The sequence below is a fragment of the Echinops telfairi genome, unplaced genomic scaffold, assembly GCF_000313985.2.
Source record: "Echinops telfairi isolate 266 unplaced genomic scaffold, ASM31398v2 ScPeMD7_7468;HRSCAF=8506_2, whole genome shotgun sequence".
NCBI lineage: Eukaryota > Metazoa > Chordata > Mammalia > Afrosoricida > Tenrecidae > Echinops > Echinops telfairi.
In genome coordinates this window covers 405,317-415,049 of record NW_022111371.1, presented here as the reverse complement: position 1 = coordinate 415,049, position 9,733 = coordinate 405,317, and the positions used below count along the sequence as shown (strand labels likewise).

General features: G+C 45.1%; 2 pseudogenes; both read right to left on the bottom strand.

Annotated features, from left to right (window-relative positions):
• The window catches only part of LOC123521015, a 31,134-nt pseudogene extending 27,628 nt beyond the window's left edge, over positions 1-3,506 (bottom strand).
• A 229-nt stretch (positions 3,507-3,735) lies between these two features.
• Positions 3,736-5,640, bottom strand: LOC101647753 (annotated as a pseudogene).
• Between the last annotated feature and the right edge of the window lie 4,093 nt (positions 5,641-9,733).

Here is a 9,733-nt window from a genome sequence, read left to right as displayed (position 1 = left end):
CATAATTAAAATTAAAAAAAGAGGTTGCCTTATGAAGGGCCCTGAGTGGCATGTTGGAGTAGCTATAGATCTGAGGAAGCCATTGCCGATCAAAGAAACTGCTTGATGAGAGGAGGATTGAGAAGGATTGATTTGCCAGGGGTGTGGAAGGAGGAAGTGGGGAGGGACTGGTGGCAGGCTCTGAAATCACTCAGGAAGGCAGATCGGAGCAACATCCCTGCAGTGGGGATGGAGAAACAGCACAAACAGGAGTCCACAGCTTTACCTTCATCCCTTTGCCCACATTTCTCCTTCCGGCCCATTAGGATGAGATGTTTACGCTTTCGAGGTCACTGCTAGCTCGTGCCAGGGAATGCTTAGAAATGCTTTCGACTTTAACTCGCGTGGGCACAGAGATGGACAAATATGCAGAACAACGGGACCTGGCCAAGTCCTTTGTCATCTGACAAAATGACTTTGCCTTCTTAATAGTGGGAGCCAGTTCATAACTCTTCGCCACCTTTCTAACAAGCACTCTCCTTTCTCTGGGGCGGATGAATTGTGTAAAAATTTGAAGTAGCATGGAAAAGGTATGCGGAGCCAATAAAACCTCCCCTAGGTTGAGAACTGGATGGCTTTTAATCATGTATGATACTACAGAGACCATGCCACAAAAATTATTGTTGCTGGTCCTGAGCACTGTACCTACCACCATATCTTGAGTTTACAGCCCTCCTGCCAGAAATCTATTGTTTTGGAGGCATTTCCAAGTTCATTTAATGTAGGCATCTCTGAGCAGCTGACAGATTGGCTAGCGTAGAGGTGCTATCGGTGCCATTGGCTTCTCTGGCTAAATGTAAACTGCAAAAGTCTTTCTGAAAACCTGGAACCAAGTGTGGGCTTGCAAATAGGTTTCATATTTTTGCACACATGAATCACTGATGGTAACCCCATGTAGCACTGTTACAGACGATTCCAAGGCTTTGGCTTCTCTGGTTAAGGACAAAATACAGAAGTCTTTTTCTTTTTTAATCATTCTACTGGGGGTGTCTTACAAACCTTATGACAATCCGTCATTCAATTGTATTAAGCACACTTGTATATAGGTTGCCATCAACATTTCCAAAACATTTTCTTTCTATTTGAGCCTTTGGTATCAGCTCCTCTTTTCCCACCTCCTTTCCACCCGTGTGAATCCTTGATCAGTTATATATTATTGTTGTTATTTTGTGTCTTACACTGTCTGATGTCCCCCTTGGAGCTCACTGTGGGGTAGCAAATAGTTTTCATCTTTTTGCGTCCATGCCTCACTGATGGTAACTCCATGTAGCACTGTTACAGACAATTCCCAGGCTTTGGCTTTTCTGGCTAAGGACAAAATACAAAAGTCTTTTTGAGAACCTGGCACCCAGTGTGTGGTTGAAAATTGGTTCCGTCTTCTTGGAACCGTGCATCATTGATGGAGACCCCATGGATTGCTGTTAGTAAGGATATTCCAAGGCTTCAACCAACCAACCAGCCAACCCACCCACCCACTCATCCACCAACCAACTGCCAATGAGTTGCTGTTCAGTCCACTCTGATTCATGGCAACCCCGTGGATGGATGCACAGTAGGTTTGTGCTTCATCGGGTTTTCATTGGCTGTCATATTTTGGATGCAGATTACCACCTATTTCCAAGGCATCCCTGGGTGGGTTTGAACTTTTAAGTTAGTGGCCATACACTTAGGCATCAACACCATCCAAGCACTTCACTTACTAGCAACCACAGTCGAAGTCTGATGGAGGTTAGAAGTGTACTATGCACGCCAGAGAATTTATTTAATGGTGAAAGCACTCAAATGGTGGTGATAAGAAAATGTGGTGAAGAAAGCTGATGGAGCCCGGCTATCAAAAGATATAGCTTCTAGGGCCTCAAAGACTTGAAGGTAAACAAGCGGCCATCTAGCTCAGAAGCAATGAAGCCCACATGGAAGAAGCACACCAGCCTGTGTGATCACAAGGTGTTGAAGCGATGAGGTATCAGGCATCAAAGCACAAAAAATCATATCATTGTGAATGAGGGGGAGTGTGGAGTGGGGACCCAAAGCCCATCTGTAGGCAACTGGGCATCCTCTTATGGAAGGGTTGCAGGGAGGAGATGAGCTAGTCAGGGTGCAGTGTAGCAAGGATGATACATACAACTTTCCTCTAGTTCCTAAATGCTTCCTCCCCCACACCCCCACTAGTATGATCCCAATTCTACCTTACAAATCTGGCTAGACCAGAGGATGTACACTGGTACAGATCAGAACTGGAAACAGGGAATCCAGGGTGGATGATCCCTGCAGGATGAGTGGTGAGAGTGGCAATACCGGTAGGGTGAGGTAGATAGGGGGGAACGGATTACAGGGATCTACATGTAACCTCCTCCCTGGGGGATGAACAACAGAAAAGTGGGTTAAGGGAGGCGTCGGCCAGTGTAAAAAATGACAAAATAATAATTTATAAATTATCAAGGGTTCATGAGGAAGGGGGGAGTGGGAGGGAGGGGGGAAATGAAGAGCTGATGCCAGGAGCTTACGTGGAGAGCAAATGTTTTGAGATTGATGAGGGTAATGAATGTACAAATGTGCTTTATGCAATTGAAGTATGTATGGATTGTGATAAGAGTTGTATGAGCCCCCAATAAAATGATTTTAAAATAAAAGAATATATAACTCACTCAGTCTGGGGGACAGATCGCATCTTTTTCCAGTAACGTCAGGGACAAAACCAGACTTAAAAGAATCTAACAGCTTGACTGGAGTGTTAGTCTCAAAAGGTGGAGAGGGGAAAACCCAGTTCTATGCAAAGGTGACTGAAGTTCAAGAGTATGAGGACAAGAACATGAGCGAGGAAGTATTTATGTGGCAGACTGGATTCCCTGATCAATTAAGGGTATAGCCTCAGAGGCTTTGTGATGTTGCAAAGAAAAAAAATTCAATCAATTAGAGCTTATGGAGTGAGAAATTGTTCGCGAGCATTAAGTACCCAAAATGAAAATGGTGAAGCAGCTTGAGTTTGCAGTTATACGACCATTTGCGTGGCTGTCTTGGCCTTTACTATGACGAGTTGCTGTGGTTGCTAGGTGCCGTTGCTCACAGAGATGCTATGTATCACAGAAAGAAGCCCTGCCCGGTCCTCACAGTTGTGATGCTCGAGCCCGTTGTTGCTGCCACATTTAGTATACCTCTTCAAGGGTCCTCTTTTTGTCTCTGACACTGCCTTATCAAATATGATGTCCTTCTCCAGGGACTGATCTCTTTTGATGGCATGGCGAAAGTATGAGGGGTGGTGGTGGTGGTGGAAAATTTTAATTGCCTTTTAATTTCATTTTTCCATGAAGTTTTTGAAGTCCCCTCATAGGTGAGATGAAGGCTCATCATCCTTGCCTGTAAGGAGAATTCTGGCCGAACACCTTCAAACCCAGATTGCTTCATTCTTCTGACAATTCAAGACATCAGTTCTTCTTTATTATTCCTTACTTGTTGTCCAGCTTTCCCATGGTATGAAGTGATTGCCAATAGCATCACTTGGGTCCTTAAAGTGACGTCTTTGATCTTTAATGCTTTAAACAGTAATAGCCATGCCTTTAAAAAAGAGTCATTGTTGAGTAGCACCCCATTATACTCCGGCTGCATCTCTTTCAAGACAGACTTTGTTCTTTTGGCACTCGATGGACTATGACAGAATACTGCCTGGCTCACTTGCTTTGGACATGTCATTAGAAATTATCAGTTGCCGGTGGAGGACATCCTGTTTGGGGAAGTAAAAGGTTGACGTAACAGCCACAGTAGTGGATTGCGACATGGTACGGTTCTGAGGATTGGGCAAGACTAGGCAATGTGTTGTATATAAATGGACTCGATGGCAGCTAACATCATGATCAGTAGAGATTGGTGAGGATGCCAAGGTTGTCTAAAGAAACAAATTCAGTGACAATCATCTATGTATAAGAAGGAGCTTTATATCAAGAAGTATTTATATATCAAGAAATCATCCCACTCAAGTCCAAAAGTCTGATGCTAGTCCATGAGTCCCCCTTCAGACTCATGAGCCATATGCCAGTGACATAGAATGGGGAACTGGGAAGCAGACAGTCATAGGTCAGTGAGTACAGGGCTATGTGCATCCAATGGTAGATGGAAGTGTGGCAGGGTGCTGACAGCTTTTATAAGGGGCCATCTCTGGAGGGACACACAGAGTCCCAGTGAAGTTCCATTAAGGAGGAAGGTGAAGTGGGAGAGAATGAGAAAGGGAGAGAGAGAGAGAGAGAATCCCAGAACCCCTCGCTCTCATCCAACAGCACCCCCACCCAAGGAGGTGCCATCAAGCTACATCTTGATTGACAGGTTTGACTCCACCCCTAGCCAGGAGGGTCTAATTGACATAAATTCCTCCAACTACCACATTCCATTTCCTTAGAACTACTTCCTTGAGGCAGGGACTTTGGACAATTAAATTTTTGTGCCAGTGAGTACTTAAAGAATTTAAAAAACCTTCATGATGAACCTATGTAGCACCTGAATTACCTCCCATTTAACAGAGGAGGCAATTGAGGCATAGAGAAGGCAAGTTAGTCATATAAACCAGAGTCAGAATTTGATCTCAGACAACTTGGCTCCAGAGTCTGTTCTGTCAACCACTTCACTTTGAACCTCTTTTTTGAGGCTGATACAGTTGTATGAACCTAACATCAGAAAGGGGCACAAGATACGGGCACTCTCATCCCTGCTCATTTGGCTGTGCAATTCTCTAAGGATGCAGTGCTCCACCCATGTCATTATTGTGATGCTGGAGGCTTCTGTAGACTCTGGTCGTTCACCACAATTCTGACAGAAGAAAGACTGGTAATGCTGTGCCTAACTATCCCTAATGTTCAAGTTAGGAAGCTCGGGACATTTCTCCGGAGGGTCCTCACTGCTTTGGTCCACATCCATGTCCTTCTGTTTCTGGTTGTACTTGGAAAACTTGTTGTAGATGATGGTAATAGGAAGAGCAACCACCAAGATGCCACATATGATGCACATGCTGGCAATAAGCTTCCCAGCCAAGGTGACCAGGTGGGTGTCCCCATAGCCCATGGTGGTTGTCATGCTGATGGTTCTCCCGGAGCTGTCCAAATGGCAGCTTGTCCAACTTCTCCAGCTTTTTCCCAAAGAGAGATGGCCTTCGGAGGAGGTCTCCGTGCTCACATCGTTGCTTCTCTGATCCCAGTCCTTCTCGTGGTGGTGCTCCTTCCACTCCCGATAGCGATGACTGCAGCAGGGGTCAAGGAACAGCTCGTTGATGCCCTAGTACTCGATCTCCTGGCAGAAGGAGAGTCAAGGAACAGCTCGTTGATGTCCCAGTACTCGATCTGCTGGCAGAAGGAGAACGCACACAGCTCCTCCATGACACGCAGTGTAGTGGGCATTCAACACATCTCGGAACAAAGAGGGATTCCTATCGAAACCGCATTCTTTATCAGCCATGCTGTGATCACCACACAACTCCAGAACGGCCTCTTTGGAATGGGAGGCCAGCAACTTCCCGAGTCTGGGGTGAAGACACCGCAGGAGATCAACTGACAGCTGAAAGCCCTCCATATTCCAGTTGATAAGCTCCTCACCTTGTCCAGGGTGATGGAAAAGCCTCATGGAGGCAAGCAGTCCGGGAGCGACTTGGAAGGGAAATGAAGACAATCACGCTGCACCTTTGTGGTGGCGAGGTCACACACGCTGACCTCTTCCTGCCCGCATGGGATTTCCATCCTCATCCAAGAAGCACCACCCTTCTTCTCTCCCAAGAGTCTATCTATCTATCTATCTATCTATCTATCTATCTATCTATCTATCTATCTATCTATCTATCTATCATCTATCTATCTATCATCTATCATCTACCTATTTATTTAATCATTTTATTGGGGGCTAGTACAATGCTTCTCACAATTCATCCATCCATCCATTATGTCCAGCACATTTGCACATTTGTTGCCATCATTATTCTCAAAACATTTGCTTTCTACTTGAGCCCTTGGTATCAGCTCCTCACTTCTCCCCTCTCCATGAACCCTTGATAATTTATAAATTATTATTATTATTTTGTCATATCTTACACTGCCCAATGTCTCCCTTCACCCACTTTTCTGTTGTCCGTCCCCCAGGGAAGGAAGTCACATGCAGATCCTTGTAATCGGTTCCCCCTTTCCACTCCACTTTCCCTCCACCCTCCTCGTATCACCACTCTCGCCACTGGTCCTGAGGGGTTCATCTGTCCTGGATTCCCTGTGTTTCCAGTCCTATCTGTGCCAGTGGACATAGGGATTAAAGGCCTCCAACAAAGAGAAGAATCTGTTCTCTGGTTGTCCAGACCAAAGCTATCGAAGGGAACTCACTTTCACTTTGTAGGAGTCTGTGCGCGTCTGCCTTCATGGGCTTGCCGCCGCCGGCCGGTGCTGCATGGTTGGCCTGGAGTGGGTCTCCACTTTGAACCTTTCATCGGCAGGAAATTCAACCTCAACTCACTGCCCTCAAGTTCACTCTGACTCATAGCAACTCTATAGGACAGGGTCGAACTGCCCCTGTGGTCTTCCGATACTGGAAGTCTTTACGGGAGTAGAAAAGCCTCATTTTCCGCCTTCGAAGAGACTGGTGGTTCCGAAGCCTCCCTGAACTTCATTGTTGTTAGGTGCTGCTGAACCGGTTTCCATTCAAAGTGACACATCGCACAGCACAAGAAAATACCGTCTGGTCCTGCACGATCTTCACAATCTTCCTTAGGCTTCAGCCACTTGTTTCAACCACTGTGTCAATCCATGTTCTTCAAGGGCTCTCATATGTGTTCGAAGCCCATCTATTTTCTCCAGCATGATGTCCTTGTCTTAGGACATGGTCTACCTGACAACATGTCCAAAGGGTCTGAGATGAAATCTTACCATCTTTCTGACTGTACTTCTGCCAAGGCAGATTTGTTTGTTCTTCTGGTCATCCAGGGAACTTTTGATCTTCTTCCTTAGCACCATACTTCAAATGCACTGATTCTTCCTTGGTCTTCCCAAATCAGTGTCCAACGTTTACACTCCTGGGTGGTGTATTGCTTATGGATTGGGCTGTTAACTGCCAGGTATACAGTTCAAAATTATTAGCAGCTTCTTGTAAGAAAGATGAGGCTTTTTGCTCCTAAAGAGAGTTACAGTCTCAGAAACCCAGAAACTGTTCTACTCTGACTTAGAGGGTCTCTAGGAATTACAGTAGACTTGATGGCAGTGAGTTCGGAGTTATTTTCCTGAATAGAATACACAAAAATTTCATGCTGGCTGTAAATTCAGAAAATAAGCCTGCCCTGCCTACTCCAAGATTGTATACAGCTGTCAGTTCTAGAGGATGGACATGCAGGGCATGGGAGTCATTCCGATAGGCCCAGTGATTTGCTCTCAGTGGCTAACCTATTTTTGTTAGGTGCCATCGAGTTAATTCCAGCCCACAGAGACCCGATGCACAACACAATAGAATGCCCCATGGTCCTTCACCATCCTCACAATTGTTTCTATGTTTGAGCCCATTCTTGTGTCACTCCATCTCATCGAAGGCCTTCCTCTTTCTCACTGGCCTCTAGTTTACCAGGCGGGATGTCCTTCTCCAGGGACTGGTCTCTCCAGACAACATGTCCGAAGTACGTGAGAGGAAGTTTCACCATCCTTGTCTCTAAGCAGCTCTCTGGCTGTCGCTTCTTCCAACACAGATCAGCTTGTCCTTTTAACAGTCCGTGGTACTGTCAATGTCTTCTTCAGCATCGCAATTCATATGCATCTGCTCTTCTATGGTCTTCCTTACTCAGTGTCCAACTTTCACATGCACCTGAGACCATGGAAAATACCATGACCTGGGTCAGAAACACCTTAGTCCTCAAAGTAACATCCTTGCCTTTTGATACTCTATGGGGTCTTGAGCAGCAGATTTACCCAATGCAACACATTTCTTTTTTTTTAAATTTCTTGACAGCTGCTTCCACAAGCATTGCTTGTGGAACCAAGCCAGACAAAATCCTTGGCAATGTCAATCTTTTCTCCATGTCTGTAGGTTGTCATTTCAAACACTCATCTGCTCCATAGAAGAAAGGTCTGAAAAAAATAATAAAGCAGAAAGGTCTGCTGATCTACTTTTGTAAAGATCACACCCAAGATGTACCCCGTGGAGCTGTTCCCCTCAATCAGACGGGGTCGTCATGAGCCCAGAATCCACTGCACAGCAAAGAAGAGCAGTGCAGTGGTCCAGCCCCTCTGTGACTTCTCATCAAAGATCTGCAGCACGTTTGATAGGCCTGCTTTTCCGTGATGGAGTTCTGTGTTGGGATAACCACAGGTGGGCAGTTCCAAACCCACTGCCTGCCCTGCAGTAAAAAGATGAGGTTATCTGTGGCCACAAGGTAAACCCTACACAAGGTCACTAGTAATTGGATCAACTCAATGGTGTTTTTTTTTTTTTTTTTTTAAAGCTTGGGATTTTCCCACATAGGAACCGTGGTGGCACCGTGGCTCAGTGCTTGACTGCTGACATACAGGTTGACAGTTAGAACCCAACACCTGCTCCTGCGGAGGAAGACGTGACTGTTTGTGTCTCTCAAGATGATACCTTGGGCAGCAGTGGGTTTGATTTGTTGCTATAGTTGTTGGTATTTTGTGATTATATTAGTTGGATGCTCTGAGGCACACCAAAGAGTCAGAAAATAGAGACCTCTGATTTCATTATCAGAGTGAAAATGATTTCCCATGGCATGCTTCTGGGATGACTGATACCCTGCTGGCCATCAGGCAGAAGGGAAATTTTGTTTACAAGCCACCAGTGCCCGGGGCTCTGGAAAGAAAGCCTCTGTGAGTGTTTTGGTGGAAGAGAGTTAATCAGTACCATCCCTAACTGACTTATTTTCCACATAAACCAAAGGTTAAAGGTGAATTTCATGGATAACACACAGAATAACTTTATTTTAAGGGGCAGCCAGTTTTACCCTGAGGCACTAGGCCCACATTTCAATTTGTTTGCATGGTATTGGTCTAATGGTCTTTCTTGTCTTAGCATATTTATTTCTCTCTTGGTAGACTTGTGTAGTGAAATCATTTAGAAAAACATTTAAGGGTTTAATAATTAAAGCTGATAAGCAAAGTCCCCAAGGGCCCTGAATTTTAAATCCAATCTAGTGCCCAGTCCGGTGCCATCCTCACAATACTAGGTATGCTTGAATCCACTCTCTCAGCCTCTGTGTCAATCCATGTGATTGAATTTCTTCAAGGACATCAGAAATATCTTTTTTTCCCCCAGTAACACAAGCAGTGATTCTACATGTAGACTTAGGTCAGATGGAATATGCAGGAATCAGATAGACTACATCTGTGGAATGAGACGATGGTGAAACTCAATATCATCAGTTAAAATAAGGCCAGACGGGGAGAAAATAATGGGACCAACAGTTCTGGGGGGAAATGGGAGAAAGGGAGGTGGGGGAAAGGTAGTGGTGTTAACAAACCCAGGGACAAGGAACAACAAGTGATCCAAATCGGTGGTGAGGAAGGTGTAGGAGGCCTGACTGGGCATGGCAAAGGATAATGTAACCAAGAGGAAGTACTGAAACCTTAATGAAGGCTGAACATGATAGTGGGACAAGAGGAAAGTCAAAGGAAATAGAGGAAGAGCTAGGAGGTAAAGGGCATTTATAGAGGTCTAAATAAAGGCATGTACATATGTAAATATATTT